At 37.3% G+C, this 18,495-nt stretch overlaps 1 protein-coding gene across 4 annotated transcripts in view; it reads left to right on the top strand.

The window, feature by feature from the left end:
* The window catches only part of Fcho2 (FCH and mu domain containing endocytic adaptor 2), a 141,020-nt gene that overhangs the window by 53,129 nt on the left and 69,396 nt on the right, over positions 1 to 18,495 (top strand). The window lies entirely within an intron of this gene.

The following is an 18,495-nucleotide window of genomic DNA, read 5'->3' as shown; positions in this document are numbered from 1 at the left end:
AGTTTAACTAAATAACATTTGAAATTATAAAATGGAACCAAACCTAAAAATAGGCATACCTAAAAATGTGTAAAATCTCTGATGTTGTTTTCTTGGGATGTGATAATATGTTAAATTATGATTTTTATTTGCTTTTCATAGCTTAATAATTCAGTATTATTTAAAATCATTATTATAACCTATACTAAATTTGCTTTTATATTTGTGAAAGGAGAATTAGCTTTATAAGACCATTTTAATAAAAAAAAAAAGATTGGAAGAGAATATTGAACCCTCAGAGACATTAAAACCAACATAGAACCTTTCTTAAAATTCTTTTTCTTTTTCTTTTTTTTTTTTTTTGAAAAAAAGGAGAGGAAAAAAAAAAAAAAGATTTATTGCTTTGCTAGCAAAGGAGAAACACAGGAGACTCCTGTCCCAGAGGCTGTGATTCTTTCTTTCTTTTCTCATACACATGTGTACTCAACAAATTGAGTACTAACATTATACTGGACACTATTCTAAGCATTGGGGATATACCAATGAACCAATGGATATGGGAATTTTAGTTCCTATTTTTTGTGAATAAATGATTATAGAATTATTCTACTTTTAAAAAGCATGTTATAATATATTGGGTACAATTAATAGATCATTTCCCTCCTTTACTTAGAATCTTCCAGACTTTTCGAATCTTTGTGTTAGTTACTATACCAAGTTCTTGCAAGGTACTTGTTTCACTCTACAGGTAAAAATAATTTAGTCCAGTTAAGAAGTTAAAATATGGGAGCTGGTGCTGGAGCTCAGTGGCAGAGAGCTTACCTAATATACGTGAGGCACTAGGTTTGATCCTCAGCAACACCACATAAAAATAAATAAATAAAATAGGAGTATTAAAAAAATCACTAATTAAAAAAAGAAATTAAAATATGGTATGGAATTCAGGAAAGTAGATAAGTGATTTGTGAAGTTTGGGAGCCTTTTTTTTTTTTTTTTTTCCGTGCAGTTCACTGAACTAAGGCTTGAAATTTGAATCATCGTTTCTTCCCAGGTTTAACTAATTTTAAAATTTACTTATCTAGTTGTGTTAGTATTTCTTCCTCACACTTTCTCTCCATTTTTTCCCCCACCTGCCTAATTACTTTGTAGGTTTCTCATACTGGCATAGGACAGATTTCTTCTCCAGTCCTTTTTAAATGTTATGTAATACTCACCTTTGGAGTATGCATTTGTGAACTTATTTCACTACTTATAAATTTTTGAATTTTCCTTGTAGAAGGATTATAAATTAGACTCCAACTTGTATTCAAAGCCTTTATGGATCTGGGCTGACTAATCTCAGTACTCTTACTTTCCTTATTTCTATACCAGTACCTGAACTGCTAGCTATTCCCTATATATACCAGGTTTTTCCCTTAGTATCTCAGTTGTTTTTATGACCTTACCCTAGAAAATGCTAGATCCCATTCCTTTTCCTGTCCCATATTTTCTCATTTATGTGTTGAATGAATGTAGTCTTAAAGTGGCAGGTTGTATATTACATCTCTCATCAAAAATAAGAGAAAACTTTATACTTTTTTGGTTTTCTTGAGTTGTTGCTGTCTATTTTAATTTTTAATAGTTTTGCACTTATGAAAAAAGTGACGTATTTTATGCACCTGTTTTTTCTTTTAGTAAATAGTGTATTTTTATTGAATGATGAACAAATGGACATATAATGGTAAGATTCAAGTGTTAAGGAGGTTGGAGTGGGTGAATTTGCTGTTAGAAAATTTTTATTATGTAAATACTAAATAATTATGGTTAATGTTTAGTGAACACTTACTCTGAGCTATATACTATGACAACCATTTGTAGGCACACTTTGATCTTCAGCAACTCTTTGAAGTAGGTATTATTATTCCAATTTTATAGATGAGGGAAACATTGAGAGGTTAAAAGATTTGCCTATGCTAGTGTGTGTCAGAACTGGTCTTCAATTCCAGGATTCTGTTTTGTTTGTTTTGAGAAAAACGAAAAAGGGGTTGAGGTTGAGGCTGAGTGGTAGAGCGTTTGCTTAGCGTGTCTGAGGCACTGGATTCAGTCCTCAGCACTACATAAAACGATAAATAAATATAGCTATTGTATCCATCTACAACTAAAAAAATTAAAAAGGAAAAAGTTATATTGTTTTGTTAACAAAGGAGAAATTCAGGAACTCTTGTCCCAGAGCCTATGATTCTATCATGGGGAAATGGGGGGTGGGGAGCTGGGGTGGTTTAAGGAGGTGATTGAGGGAAATGAGATCAGGCAGGAGAGATCAAGAAGGAGAAGATCAGGGAACAGAACATCAGGGAGGAGAAGGTCAGAGAAAAGAGGACCAGGGAAAAGAAGGTCGGGAAAAAGAAAAAAACATATAAGTTTTAAAGCGACAAGGGATATAGTCAAAGCATCAAATGAATCCCTATTCCATTTCTCCACTGTCAATTTGTAGCTTCCATTTTTATGGAAAGTGGGCGACTATATTTCCAAGCTATTTCCTGCTGAAAGGGGGCAAAGAAGGAGATCTTTGGAAGCTGTTTACTTGTTACCCATTCTCTCTTCTGGTTTTTTGTTGCATAATTGCAAAGGGTGGAACAGCAACAGAGCAGTAAATGGAAAGACACATACACAAGGGCAGTGATGAGTGAGGTAGTCAGAATGAGGTAGAGAAGACGTAGTAAAATAGACTTAATATTTCTTGGTATACAAGAGAAGAGGCTAGAAAACCAGTCAGTTAGGCCTATTCCCATTCCATCCAAAAGGGATGTGTGGTGGTCAAGGGTCTGTTGTGGCCAGGTTGCTAGTTACTGATCTTTTCAATACTGGTCTCCACCTGTGAGAAGGTGTTAATATAAACGCAGCAGTATGTATTAGCTATAGCACAAACTCCTTCTTACTCGGCTAACAGGTAGTCTAATGCCATGCAGTTATTTAGAACTACCTTGGCCAAGAAGTCCAGACAAGTCTGTAAATTTGAGACGGACAAGGCTGTCTCATTGGCCAAGTTGATCAAAGTTTTTGACAGATTTTGGAGGACCCAATGGCGTGCCCCAGTTCCCCACCAGGGCAGTAAGGTAGCCAAAAAAGTATTCATCGCTATGAGGAATTCTACCAGGGAGGTCCTATGCCAGTCCAGTAAAAAAGCTTTAGGGAGCTTGCCCAGTGAGCTGATTCCTTTAAATAATGAATTGAAATGGTATCTAAATTCCCTAGAAAACATTGGGTGGGAGTTGTGAAGTTTCTGAGGCATTCGAAAGCCCAAGGATAGTTATTAATTTTATATGTGAACACCTGTACTGCAGGGGCCCAGAAAGCCATTGTTTTTCTTTAAAGAAATCTAGTAGGTCCCCAATAGGAAATAATTCCCAACTTTAACTTTTGTGCATTCCATCCAAGAATGGGCTGGGAAGGAGTAAGCAATTAGTTACACTGTAATCTTTTCTGTGAGAAATTAGACAATATTTTGTACACACAAAGGTGTTTGTTCTTGTTCTGGAGGAGGTCTCGTTTCAAGATATTCTGGAATTTGTATTTATGGACCAGGAAAATGGCATTAGATGCATAAGAGGAAGAGTGAGAAAGGGAACATTGAAGAGTGTCTCAGATGTGTAATGCATTACTCAAACACAATACATAATGGTGCAGGCTCGGAGGTCTCATGTCGGTGCCCAGTCTCCCTTCATCTGGTATCTGAGTAAGTTTATAACTGTATGTACAAAGGGGTCATCATGGGCCATAGAAGATTATGCTCTTGGAAGGCAGATCATCAATCAACCTCCTGATGCAAGGTAGCCAAGGTCTGTGCTATTCTAACCAAATTGTTGTTCTTTCAGCCTAGAGAGGGAATGGGGATAAGCATCAAAGTTGGTAAAAGCATCAAATCTCTCATTATGTTTCCTCAAGTACATCTCCTAAGGGTTCTGATGTCCATTCGGGGGATGCAACTTCCTGCAAGTCTCTTGGATACTTTTTCACTGTAGTATGATGAACCCAGGGTTTTATTCCAGCAAGTTTCAGGGATGTGTGGGTTATCAGAAGCATGTCATTAAGTCCTGTCCACTTTTCTCACAGTTGTTGCTCCAGTCCCTGTTCTTTCCAGGTCTTTTTTTTTTTTTTTAATATTTATTTTTTAGTTGTAGCTGGACACAATACCTTTACATCATTTATTTTTACGTGGTGCTGAGAATCAAACCCAGGGCCCCACATGTGGTAGGCAAGCGTTCCACCTGTACAAGCAAATATCTGAAGTTTCCTATGGTATGGGGCATTTAGGTAAAATCATCAAAAGTCTGTGTTCCCACATGTTGTGTTCCTCACAGTAGGCTGCCTTTCAGTGTTGGGATTTTTACCGGCATATAATGCACAGTTTCTAGTAACCTGCTGAGTGATTTTTTGGAGGTGTGGTCCTTGCAAATGGGGCTTGATAAGATTCACCAAAGTATCCCTCCCATTTTGTGTATTCACATGTAGATGTTTCACCAAGGACCAGACCAGTCTTTCAGACAGGAGGATGAGTCCTTGGGAATTTTGTCTCCACCTGGCAGTACTATCCCAGGAATCGAAACCCCATTCTTTGGGGCTGGGGTTGTGGCTCAGTGGTAGGGGAACTTGCCTAGCACGTGCAAGGCATGGGTTCGTTCCTCAGTGTCACATAAAAGTAAACAAACAAAATAAAGGTACTGTGTCCAACTACAACTAAAAAAATAATAACAGCCCATTCTTTGTCTCATTTTTCATCTTCCTCAGTATAAATGGGCTTGTATTAGTCCAGTTCATGCTGAGGTATCAGAGCTCTAATAAATGGTGGCTTACTCTTGCAGCTCTTTTGACTGCCCTAGTGGCAGCTTGATTTCCCCTTGCTTCGGTAGTGTCTACCTTCTGGTGACCGGAACAGTGCATGATTGCCACCTGCTTTGGTTCAGCCACTGCCTTGTATTAATGTCAGTATTTCAAGAGCATGTTTAATGTCCTTGTTTTCAGCAATGAGGAGCCTTCTTTCCAAATAGCCCCATGTGCATGTACTATCGTGAAAGCATATTTGGAGTCTATATAAATGTTTACCTTCTTTCCTTTTGATAGCCTGAGTGCTCTTGTCAGAGCGATTAGCTCTGCTTTCTGGGCTGATGTTCCCAGTGATAAAGCCTTAACTTCCAATACCTGTTGTTCTTGTGACCACAGCATATCTAGCTACTACACTGACCATTATCTATGAAGCTGCTCCCATCTCTGAAGAGGTCCCAGTCTGGCTCTGTGATAGGCTGATCAGAAAAGTCCAGTCTGCTAGAGTAGACAGTTTCTAAAATGTCTAGGCAGTTATGTTGTATGGTCCGTTACTATCTAATGGCAACAGTGTTGCTGAATATAACATAACACAAATTGACATTGGGGTTGTGTAGTAGGATGGCCTGATATCTCTCTATTTTCCCAGCAGTCAGCCAGTAGCCACCCTTCTGTTCTAGTAGGACCAAGACTTGGTGGGGGACAAATATAGTGATGGGTTGTTCTAGAGTGAACTTTTCAGTCTCCTATAGCAAATCACAAGTGGCAGCTGCTGGCTGCAGGCAGGAGGGCCACCTAGGGCTCTGTGGTTGTCGCAATGGCAAAAGGTGCAATTTATGCAGTCGAGGGGGAAGAAATAAAGAATATCCATGTGCTTCTGCCTTTGTCAATGTTTTATTCACTCAAATCACTCAATACAATTTCACTGTATAGGTTCTTAATCAAGAAAAATGACAATCCTTAATGCTAAGCACTACAATAAACATAATCAATTCATAGAAAACAGTTTTAGATTAATTAATTTACAGCAAACAATTCTAGATTAATTCTAAGCATTGCAAACACACTTAATCATGACAGGCTCATACCAGCCATCCCTCTGCATGCTAAGTTCAAGTGTCAGATCAAAAGTCTCAAGCCTTAGGCTTTGAGTCCCGCAAATGTACACTTCTCAAACCGTGGTGATCAGATCAGGAACCAAGGCAGGCTTCTCCTGGGGTAGAGCTGATGGCCAGTTGAGGAGAAGGTTGTAGGGAGAAGTTGCAGTTCTCACCAGGGTCAAGATGTGGCTGTAGAATTTTGAGAGCGGTGAGGAAGATCAGAGGATCAGGCAAATGATGAGAAGAGTTGGGATGTCATTCCAGGTCCTCATCAGACTCTCCACGTGAGGGCATCAGTGTGGGCTGGCTGAATGTCTGTTCATTTGCTCCCTTATTTATACTAAATTTGGGGGCTTTTGACCACCCCTTTGAATCCCTATCAGCTGCCACCAACGTCATTTACCCTGGGGTTAAAGCATTTGGTTTGGTGGTCCCCACCCTGATTTTCTTGCCTTTCTCCCTTTTCGAGGCGAGGACCACATGCTAGAGACTTCACTCTGAGTTTGTCAGGGTGGGGAGATGTGATTTGTTTGTGTCTGAGATCCATAATGTAGGGCTCCGTTAGACATGCCTGGTGAGACTGCAGGTTTCAAACTGGAGTTTTAAAATGGATTTGCTTAGGCTCATGCCTAAGGCCATCCTTACAGGCGTCTAGCTGTTTTGATAAATAGGCCACTGGTTGTGGTATATCTCCTAGTGTCTGTAAAGGAACTCCAAGGGCTGTGCCTTGTTTCTCATGCATGTAGAATCTGAATTCCTTGGTAAGTCCCAAGGCACGGGCTATCATGAGGCTATATTTTAACTTCTGTTTTAGTCAGCTTTTTCGCTGCTGTGACTAAAGGATCTGACCAGCACAATTATAGAGGAGGAAGAGTTTATTTGAGGGCTCATAGTTTCCGAGGTCATAGTCTATAGAAGGCCAGCTCCATTCCTTAGGACTTGAGGTGAGGCTGAACATCATGGTTGGGAAAGGATGGCAGAGGGAAGCAGCTCACATCATGATGATTAGGAAGCAGAGAGAGAGAGAGACTTCACTTTCCAGATACAAAATCTATACCCCATAGCCATGCCTCAATCCCTACTCCTCCAGCCACATCCTACCACTGCAGTTACCACTCAGTTAATCCCTATCAGAGGATTAAATCACTGATTGGGTTAAGACTCTTACAACTCAGTCAGTTCTCCTCTGAACCTTCTTGCATTGTCTCACACGTGAGCTTTTGGAGGGACACTTCACTTCCAAACCATAACAACTTCTTAAAAGCAGCTTGGCATTCTGGGATCCAAATCAAAGGTTGTATTTCTGTTCCTTTTAGTGCCTCACACAAGGACTTTGCTATTAGTCCAAAGTTAGGGATCCAGATACAGTAGAATCCTGCCTTCCCCAGGAACCCATTAACAGCCTCCAGTTTCTGGGTTTCCTAAAGCTTAAGATTGTCTGCTTTTGGTCTGGCATCAGACTTTGGGTTCTTTGGCTAATCTGAAATCCTAGGTAAGTGACTTGTTTGCAAATTTGGTCCTTTTTAGTGGACACCTTATATCCGCATGAGGCTAGATGGTTTAGAGCAGCAATAGTATTTGAAAGACAATGTTCATAGTCTGGGCTAGCTAAAAGCAGGTCATCCACATATTGTAAGAGGATTCCCTGATGCAGCTGTAGCCCTTGCAAGTCTTTTGGCAGCCATTCATTAAATTGAGTGGGAGTTTTTAAATCCCTAAGGTAGGACAGCCAGCAATTCTGAGTAGTTACTTTGGTATTTGGGTCTTGCCATTCAAAAGCAAATAGTAATTGGGACTTTCTTTCCTGAGGGATACAAAAGAATGCATCCTTTAAATTCAGTGAACCAGTAGGCAGAGTTACCTGGCATTGTAGTCAACAGGGTGTATGGATTAGGTACTGTGATGAATGTCCTGAATAATATTATTTGTAGTTCTCAAGTCTTCCACAGATTGGTACTCATCAGTGTGAGGTTTCTTAACAGGGCAGGATAGGCATATTGTAGGGGGACTAACAAGGATGAATCAACCCATTTCAAAAACTTATCTAGAAGTGGCTGAATTCTTATTAGTGACCTCTTTTAAGGGGGTACTTTTTTCTTTTTCTTTTTTTTGGAGGCAGGCTACCCCTTCCTTAAGCAAGATCTTGATGGGAGTAACATTAATGGCCCTGCCTGGAATCCCATCAGTCCATATAGTTTTACTCACTTTTCTGATGACCTTCAATGGGATGGGCTCAGTTTCCTTTTCCTGGTTAGCAAGCAAAAAAGCTGGAGCCAGAGTACATTTCAGCAGGTACTTATAGATGAAGCTATTGCTTTTTGAGTGAGAATGTTATCTGTGCATTTAATTAATATAACAGATCTCATCCCAGGAGAGGGATCGGGCAATCTGACATACAAAAAAATTATGCCTTAATTTTTTTTCTTTCAGTTTACATTCAAGGGGCTGGAGCAATGGATGATGCTCAGTGCAGCCTGTCACTACAACTACTGCCAGCATGTTAGTGCTTAAGGAGATCAATTTAGTATTTACAACAAAATAACTGGCATCAGTGTCCAACAGAAGTCAGTGGGTCCCCACTGTCATTTGTACCTGGGGCTCTTTTGGGGCTAATGGTATAGAGGCCTCCAACAAGGCCTGGAGCCTTGGATTTGGGAAACAATTTCTTTTTCTGGGGTGTGATCTGGTTCTGGGAACCTTTGCTTCCTTGGACAGTTCTTTTTCCAATTTTCTTCCTCCTTACAGTAGGCACGTTGGTTTTGCTTCGGCTCCTATTCCTGTTCGTTCCTTTGGATTTTCTTAAGGCTCCCTTTTGCAGGGGTTGCCAGTAAAACACATACTGATTTTTGTTTCTGATCCTCTCTGGAATTGTATACCTTGAAGGCAATATCAACCAGCTGTGAGGGGGTTCATACCAATTGCCCCTTCCACCCGCTAAAGTTTCCTCTTTCTTTATATCTGAGGCACTTTGCCCATTGAAAGTTATATTGACCATGTGAAGGTTTTCAGGGGCTTCTGTATCTGTGTATTTCCTGTATGCCTAATAAACTCGCTCTAAAAATTCTAATGTTTTCTCATTGATCTTTTGTTGTAATTCCTGAATCTTAAACTTTTCTGCTTGGGTACTCCTCTTCTGAGTCCCACCAAAAGACATTTCTGATAATGTTTAATCATTTTGCTGTCTGCTGCCATTTATGTGTCCCCATTGGGCTCCCTTATAGGAATAGCTTCTGTGATTGGGATCCTCATCATGGAGCCTCTGAGCGTCTTCCCTTGCCCTATCTATCACTATTTGGTGCTCATCAGCTGTGAGTAACATACTAAGCAGAGACTGTATATCTGTCCAGGTGGGGCAGTGAGTAGCAAAATGGTAGTAAATAACTCAGCCATTTTTTTGTGAATCTTCTTGACGGGTTGGGTTCAGATTTTCCCAGTTAATCAAGTCAGAGGTTAAGAAGGGACTGTAAGTCCATTGATACCCTGTTGGTTGCCCCTGTGCATTTATGCTGATGAGGTATTGCCTTAGGGGGAATTGACCTGCCCTGGCAATGGGTGCTCCCTAGCCAGAAAGAATACCCTGGCAGGTTTTAGATGGGGAGACGGTCCCTGACCCTGAGTCATAGCATGCTGATGCTGATAGTGGGAGCCCCTCTTCCACCTTCCCTTCATGTGGATGGCTCCCTATGGGACTAAGAGAGCTAGTGGGAGCCAGAGGTGGTGCCAGACTAGCTGGCTGGTCAGGTACTAGGTTAGAAGTAGGATTATTTGTTATATTAAAGTTTATCAAATCCTCCTCAACTGTCTCTGTTGACTTTCTGCTGTCCTCACACACTAGAGGCTGTGCCTTTCTATGAACCATCAACTTAGTCCCTGGACATTCAGACTCCTTATTATGTAGCAACATAAAAGCCTGCATATATGGGATTTCTTCTCATTTTCCTCTGGCAGAACAGCCCCAACTAACTGTAATATCATATGGTATTTCAGAGTACCAGACAATGGCCACCTTTCTTCCCCTTACAGAACGTATATTAGCCAGACTTCAGTAAAATACCATATTTTTCTCTATATATTTTATATATGTATGTATGTACACACACACACACACACACATACATATGATGCACATAATATCTTTTTCTTAGTCATAGGTTTATAGCTATACATGGCCCAGTCAGCCAGGATCTTTCTCAAAGGACCATCAGAAGAAATTGATGCAGTGTTGTTCATGTCTTAAATGGGCCAGTAATGTATACAAACAACAACACACAGGCAGACAGAGAGGGAATTCCCAAACTCAAGGCCAATAAACAGATGAAAACCTAGAACAGATCAAAAGGGAGTAAATATCCCTAGGCTGAACTGTGACTTCTACCCCACTAGTGCTGCAGTTGTCCCCAAAAAGAGGGAATAGATGTTCCCACAAAGAGGAACTAGGTGTGTAGAATCAAGGGTCTCGGCGTTGCATAGCAGAGGACTTAACCAAATGGCTAAGGGTGTCCTGACTTTTTCTGATTTCAGTTTCCTTTTTCTCAAAGTCGAGCAACTGATGGAGCAACTTGTGCAGTTCAGGGAGAGAAGGTGGGAGTTCCCTGAAGCAAAAAAAGCTTCTATAGTCCTTCAGCCCCTCTGTTTACTCACAGAACAGCTCCTTTGGTTTGATCCAAGGCAAACTCACCGTCTCCCAGTTTTTCCAGCAGTCAACTCTCAAGAAATTCACCAGCCACCTTGTATCCTCAGCATGGAAGTGGAGGTTGCTTGGAGTGCCAGACCTGACCAAGAAAGCTGGAGTGGGTAGACGGGGGCCCGGGGTGGGGGGCGTGATTACTGCGTGGTCCTGCTGCAGTAGCCAAATTTTAACAGAAAGCTTGATCCTTGTCCTTGATGCCAATCCAATAATGAAGACAATGTTTTAAGAAAAAGGAAAAAGTTTTGTTACTTTGCTAGCAAAGGAGAAACACAGGGAACTCCTGTCCCAGAGCCCATGATTCTTCAATTCCAGGATTCTTGATCCCAAGACCAATTTGTTGGGAAAAAATTACAGTAGAACTAATTATAGATAAATGGAATTATATTATAAATAAATTATATCTAAATTATAGATAAATAGAATGAGGATAGTGATAGTGAGATATACATAAATAAAGAATGGCATGAAACCTAAAAGCTCCTTTAAAGAGATTAAATTATAAGTAAAGTCTAGGTTAAAAAAATTGAGGAACGAATAGAATTTTTATAAAGAGTATTTAAAAGAGTCAGATTGTGTCTGTTAGTATTGTTCAGGGAACTCCCACCTTCTCTCCCTGAACTGCACAAAGTTGCTCCATCAGTTGCTTGACTTTGAGAAAAAGGAAACTGAACTCAGGAAGTCAGAACACCCTTGGCCATTTGGTAAGTCCCCTGCTATACACGCTGAGACCCTTGATTCTACACACCTAGTTCCTCTTTCTGGGGACAACTATGGCACCAATGGGGTAGGAGTCTATTAAAATAGAATTTTTATAAAGAGTATCTAGTATGGCCCTATGTATAAAAGTGGCTGTATAACCAGTATGATCCTGCAATCTGTACACGTGGAAAAATAAGATTATGTACCCCATTTGAATCAAATGTATGATATGTCAAGATCATTGTAATGTTTTGAGCAACTAATAAAAAAATTAAAAAAAAAAAAAAAAAAGAAAGAAAGAAACCAAGACAGCAGTAGCAGAAGCTAGGTTCAGGCTACATATAGGACGGGGAGATACCATCCCCTGCCAGAACTACCACATGCAGGAGGAGAGCTAGTAGGACTATTGTTTAGTACAGCTATAATATTTGAAAATTCAGAAAAAAAATGGCCACAGCATGTCATGTCATCTGTGGTCTACAAAGAATATATGTTAAGCTTCAATTTATTTTTTTAAATGTTTCTGTATAGTTGCAAATAATAATAAATAGCCATATTTTTCTCTTAAAACCTCAGTGTACTTTTTAAGAACGAGAACAATGTAGCCAGGAAAAGCCAGTGTCTACTGCTCATTCAGTGACTCAACAGTATTCAAGGGTTCCATGATTCTTTTTTCCGTTTTTCCTCATGCCCTATTCCCTGGTGGAGGTTTCAACTCCAGACACAGTTTTACCTTTAAGTTAGGAACTTATGTTAACTTAAGAAACTTAACTAAGTTAGGAAAACAAAACTTGAGCAGAAACCTTAGATTATTTCTCACTACATGATGGCGAGTAGCTACCATCTAGCCAAGAGATCAGGAAGGTGAGAGATACTCTTCTCGAACTCAGAGTTATCAAAGAAAATAGCAAGAATAAGTGTAAGATACCTATTAGCAGTATATGGCACAAAATACATATATTTACAACATTTTAAAATATATTTTTGTGAGATAAATATTCATGCTTAATCATGTATTTTAGAGCAAATAAATATACTTTTAAAATATTTTTAAAAAGTATTTAGAAGAGTTGATAGAATTAAAGCAAAGATGTATTAGCTAGTTAAAATGTGCTGTAGATGGAAATAGGGATAAGATTTGTCAGATTGTGTCTGTTAGTGTTCTGGTTGTGACATACTGTAGTTTTGCAGAAATTATATCATTGTTAAAAACTGAACAAAGGATTGCTCTGTATTATTTTTTTACAACTGTATGTGAATCCACATTTATCTCAATAAAATTTCAGTTAGAAAAATGCCTGAAATCATGGGATTTGAGATGAAGCAGAAACCTAAACTGATAAGCCATATTTTTTCCCCCTTTGGGTCACAAAAGATCCAGAGTGTATTTAAGCAAAAAGAAAAAAAAAACCCAGAGAATCAAATTGAAATAGATTAGTGTTTTCTTAAACTGTTAAATGGGAGAATAATTGGGACATTAAAATGTTAAGCCAATTTTTAATTTGTTGGCATTTTTTGGTGGTATTTTATCCCTTCCCTCATGTAATTTTTTCCATTCCATTTTGGCTTCTTGGGTTTTTTTTTTTTTTCTCTTTTGCTTATATGCCAGTGTTATTTTCTTAGACACTGCTCCATTAAGGGTTAACATGTATTTTGGTGGCATTTGTGCAGACTTACTGCACAGATACCACTGTTAGCTCATTGCATTCTTTTTCTAGACAAGACTTTAGAATCCCTCTCATCACAATGCTGCAGGCAGTCACTGCCAATATTGAGGGTTGGCATTCATGTTGAAACCTGTCATCTGAGTTACTTCAGTAGAGACTTCTTGTAAATGTTAGAAAGCCAGTGTAAACAAGCTTAAGCAAAAATTCCATGCTTTGACTTTTTTACTTTGGAAGGACAGGAATGAATTCACGGGCCAGATTAATGTCTTCCAGACTTTATTCTTTTTTTCTCATTTCTTCTTGTCTCTGTTTGGCTTCATTTCCTTAAGCTACTATTATATTTTTCTTTTATTGCTGGGAAGGAAGGCATTAGTAGCCCCAAACCTAAATTAATTCAATTGAGACTCCAAGTAGGAGAAAACCCTTGTTTTTCCTAGTGTCAGCATATTATTTATTACATGCCTGTCTTTGAATCCATCCCTATGTTTAGGATAGTGGGATATAACTCGTCAGTATAGGCCACATGCCCAGATCATGGTGGAAATATTTCTGAATAGACATTTAAAATAACTTCTATATAGTACATTATAAAATCAGTGTACAAAGTATAAAAGATACCATACCCCCAAAATACAACCTTTTAAAACTGGGTAGTTTGTATATGTGTTTTGAGTTATAGTGCTTAGTCATATTATTCATATTTATATAATCAGAAACATCCATTTAGGAGGCAGAGATAAATCAAACTAGAGGGGGAAAGTCATATAATTCAGTTTTCTTACAGTTATGGAATTTTATTGCTTAATGGGATCTTAAGAATAATTTAGTCCCAAACCATTTTTTTTACATGGAGAAATATATTGGAATTTCTGAAAACATGCCACTAATTTCATTTAATACAGATTAACAAGTGAATTAAAGTTTTGTCAGTTCTGAAAAATTTGACTAACTGAATATATGGGAATTGTTGAATTCTTATTCTTCAAAATGACCTACCTGCCTACCTACTTATACATTGTCTATGAAAGACTCAACAAATACACAGTTATTTTATAAATTTTCTTCTGTTGATTGGGTATTTAAAATGACTGTATATCAGGAATTGTCTTTTGGCTAACTGCCTGACTCTTTTTAAATTCTGGATGTGTAGATCATATGTGTTTTCTTGTCTTTGGTTCAGTGCTGTAGTTTGTAGTCTGCTCTTTACCATCATTGAGACCTTAAAGTCTCAGTGCCCTCATCTATAAAGTGAGGATAGGCAGTAGTTTCTGCATCATGGAGTTACCATGAGGTTTACATGAAATAATGTTATTAAGTATTTAGTAAATGTTATTTTCAAAAACAGATACATTCTGGATTAATAGTTAGCTACTGATATTGTTTCTTCATACATTTTATTTTATTGATCTCAAGATATACCAAGACATATAGAAACTATTTCATGTAATTAGATGGTAGGAAGTAAGAAGGAAGCCAAGAATGGTAATAACATGGATTTTCCCAGAATCACTAAACCCAGAATTAGGTGACTGTTTCAGAATGACTGTTGGCATTGTGTATGTAGGTGACTGGCTTTTACTAAAAGAAGGTAGTATGGAGTAGAGTGGAAAGGGACAAATATTAATTTCTTTGCTTGAGTTGCTGTGAGTAACTAGTTATAGCTCTTTCATGTGTTTGGTCATTTAGGTCCAGGGGCCCATTGCAATGATAGAAATTTGGTGTTTCTCAGAAAAATAACATTCACAGAATTTTGCATGTGATTGTGTAAAATTCATGGACTTTAAGGATTTTGTCATTCAGTTGTTTCATACTATTGATGTCTATTAGTATTTTATTTTTCCTTTTTTTTGTAAGGGTCCCCTGTGGACAAATTCCTTCTTAAACTAATTTTAGTTCTATGTGCCACATATTTTAACAAAAAACTATGAGACCCAGGTTTTAAAATTTATATACTTAAAAGTTTTACTTTTCTGGTGCTGAAGAATCTTTAGTCAGTCACCTGTTGCACAGTGTAACCTTTCACTTTATCTTTTCAATTCTGTGTAAGTTAAGTACTTGGAGAACATTAAAAAAAAAAAAATTCCCCTACTTATGGAGATACTATTATACTACTTATTATAGGTAGTGATATCTTATGTATTTATTATTGTCATCATTTTTGAAGTGTAGTACTACCTGGTTCCTCTGTAATTTGAGTTGTTGTAAATGAATGCTTTGAATACCAAAGCACCTGCAGTCTGAAAGAATCATAAAGAAACAGATGTTTTCTAATTTTAGATATCTTTTTATTTTCTAGTGACCTTATACTACTAGTCCGGACATTCTCATGTATTTTATTTCCTAAGTGATTAAGCTCCATATTTTTGATGTTTACTATTTTACAGTCATTCTGCTAGCTTTATGGTCTTCTAATTATATATGTTTTCATAAAAGTTCCACAAGTTTCCATTTATAAGAAATAAGAGCATAAGTAACTTAAAGAAAGTAAAAAATTAGTGAACCAGAATATAGTATGTTTAAATAAAACATACTTTTTGAAAGGTTATCTATATTTTCATTACATGACAATATAGGTTTATAGCTTCCATTTTAGTCTTCAAGGAATTTAAAGATTTAGATCTTTCAAATTAAAGATATAAATAGGAGGACATAAAAAACAAATTAGTTACCAGGGAAAAGAGGAAAATGAGATTCATGTGGTCAGACTAACCTAAAATTAATGTATTAGTTTAGATATTAGGAATATATTAGCCTCTATATTAGGTATATTATTATAAATTATAGCACAAAGCAAATGATGTTTTAAAAATATCATATAATGATCATCTTATTAAACCTCTTGAAGCCTTGGTATAATGCAGACCTATAGAGCCTCCTACTCCTATCCCTACCCATCTTTTTACAAAATTTGTTTGAAACCAGAGAAGCAAAAACAAGAACCTCCTTACCCTATCCCTACCCAGATTTTTTTTAAAAAGTTGTTTGAAACCAGAGAAGCAAAAAACAAAAACATTAAAGAAAAAAAAAATCTAAAAATGGCTAAAAACAGAAAGAAAATTTAAAAATATCTAGAAGAGGGGCCAGAGGTGTAACTCAATGGTAGAGTACATGCTTAGCATATATGAGGCCCTGAGTTCAATCCCCAGCACCAAATAAATAAATAAATAAAATAAAGAGAAAAGAAATGAATAAAGAAACACTACCCTTACAAGATATGCTGTGATTAGATTGATTGGTTTTACTATTAGATAGCAAGGGGGAAATGACTAGCAAAAGATGAAAGAAGAATGATTTTAGGGAAGAGGATAATCTAGATTGGTACCAATGGGAGAGTAAAATAGGAGTGCTCATAGAGAAAAGAACATCAAAAAGCTCTACTCTGGGGCTGGATTTATGGCTCAACGGTGAGCGCTCGCCTAGCACGAGCGAGGCCCTGGGTTCGATCCTCAGCACCACATAAAAATAAAATAAAGGTATTGTGTCCAACTACAACTAAAAATATATTTTTTAAAAAAAGCTCTATTCTAGTGAAGGAGTACAGCTTCATCTGTGTTTCCCATTCTACCTAGGGTAGACATAGAAACTAAATTTAAAAAATAATATATATTAATATATATTTATATATATTAATATATAGATTTAATTTTATTTATTTATTTTAGTATTGAGGATTGAACCCAGGCATGCTTACCCACTGAGCCACATCCCCAGCCCTTTTTAAAATATTTTATTTAGAGATAGGGACTGGCAGAGTTGTTAAGTGCCTCACTGAGTTCTGAGGCTGGCTTTAAACTCACAATTCTCCTACCTCAGCCTCCCGAGCTGCTGGGATTACAGGCATACACCACCAAACATGGCAGTTCTGTCTATTTTTTGTGAGGCTCATGAGCAGAGAATGGGTTTTACATTTGTAAATGATCAAGGGGAAAAATTGTTAAGAATAGCAACATTACATGAAATTTAGATTTCAGTGTACATAAAATAGAATTTTATTTGAATTTATTTATTGTATTGTCTATTGCTGCTTTTGCACTCTAGTAGCAGAGGTGAGTAGTTATAACAGACCCTGTGGCCCACAAAGTCTGAGATCCGGCTCTTTACATAAGAAGTTTGCTCACCCATGTGCTAGAGAATACATGTCTTGTTTATTTTAGTAGTGTATGGTATGTCATAAGACTAGCTGCTGACAAAACTTTTGTCATAAAGCAGATTCTGTTTTAGAAATCATTTATTCTGCACCAGCTGCACCTACATGTGTATCACAAAACAGTAATCGATCCTCATAATAATAATTCTAAGTTGTGAAGATTAAGGTTTGTTGTGCACGCTGTGTTCAAGGAATGCTTGCTTCATTAATTTGAGGTAGCCATTAAAAATGTTAATAAATGTGCAAACATTTTGGCAACAAAATAGAACAGTAAAATACCTAAGTTTATAATAATTTTACATGTAAATGATCAGAAGAAAAGTTGTCTTTATAGTAACAAGGTCAGGGTTTTACTTGTTTTCACAATATATAAAAGAAGTTAACTCCAGCCAGTTTGCATTATAAGGAAATTATTGGAAAAAAACTGAGGTATCCCAAGGATCCAAAAATGAAGAATATAGACAGGCCTCAGAATGAAACCTAAGTAGTAGGATGAAACAAGTAGTAGGAAAGTAATGTATCATTTCCCTCTCTTTCCTTCCTGACTTCTACTGCTTTATTTTCTTTACAAAATGTTTTTATTTTTACAGTGGCATTAATGTAAGCATGATATAATGTGACTTCACATTAATTTCTACATTTTTTTTGACTTATTGTATTAACCTGGTTCCTTGATTGAAGCCAGAGCTCAGAATTAATCCAAATTTTTGGTCCTTTCCCAAATATTTTTGAGAAAGAATGTGATCGGTCTAGGTTGGATCAAGTTGTCATCTTTTAGTCCAGTTAGTTCTGGCCAGGATCTGCAGTGTAAACATGGCTATGCACCCATCACTTGTGGGGATGGGAGAGGCATTGTCTAGAGAAAAGAAATTATATTGAACTCAACATAATACCTCAAGTATCTCCTGCAGCTATCCCCATCTAAGAGATAAGTGAAAATTTCTGGAGGTAGGAATTAGGGCAGGGTAGGGTTGTGGTTTGTAAATGCATATTAAGCATAACTTTTCTTCAAAATTTGTTATGAAAACTTGAAAACATACAGATTAATTGGAAGTGTTTTATAGTGAAGAACCCTATACTCATCACGTAGATTCCATTTTGTCATACTTGCTTTATTATCTTTTCACCCATCCCTGTATCTGTCCATCACTCCTCCTTTTTAAATTTGTTTCAGAATGTTTCTGAAGTCAGTGTATATACCCTAGATACGTTGGCCTGCATATTATCCCTCTTTCTCACTTTTTAAAGTCGTGGTATGTTATTGTGAAATTTACCATTTTAGCCATTTTAATGTCTATAACTCAGTGGCATCTAGCACATTCATAATGTTGTATAGCCATGACACTGTCTAGTTCTAAAATAAAATTCTAGAGAAAGAACACTTGTACCCTTTAAACTTATTTTCCTCCAGTC

Source organism: Marmota monax, unplaced genomic scaffold (genome assembly GCF_021218885.2).
Source record: "Marmota monax isolate L192 unplaced genomic scaffold, Marmota_monax_Labrador192_F-V1.1 WCK01_AAM20220418_F8-fsc00018, whole genome shotgun sequence".
Taxonomy (NCBI): Eukaryota; Metazoa; Chordata; class Mammalia; order Rodentia; family Sciuridae; genus Marmota; species Marmota monax.
This window is presented reverse-complemented; position numbering and strand designations above follow the sequence as displayed.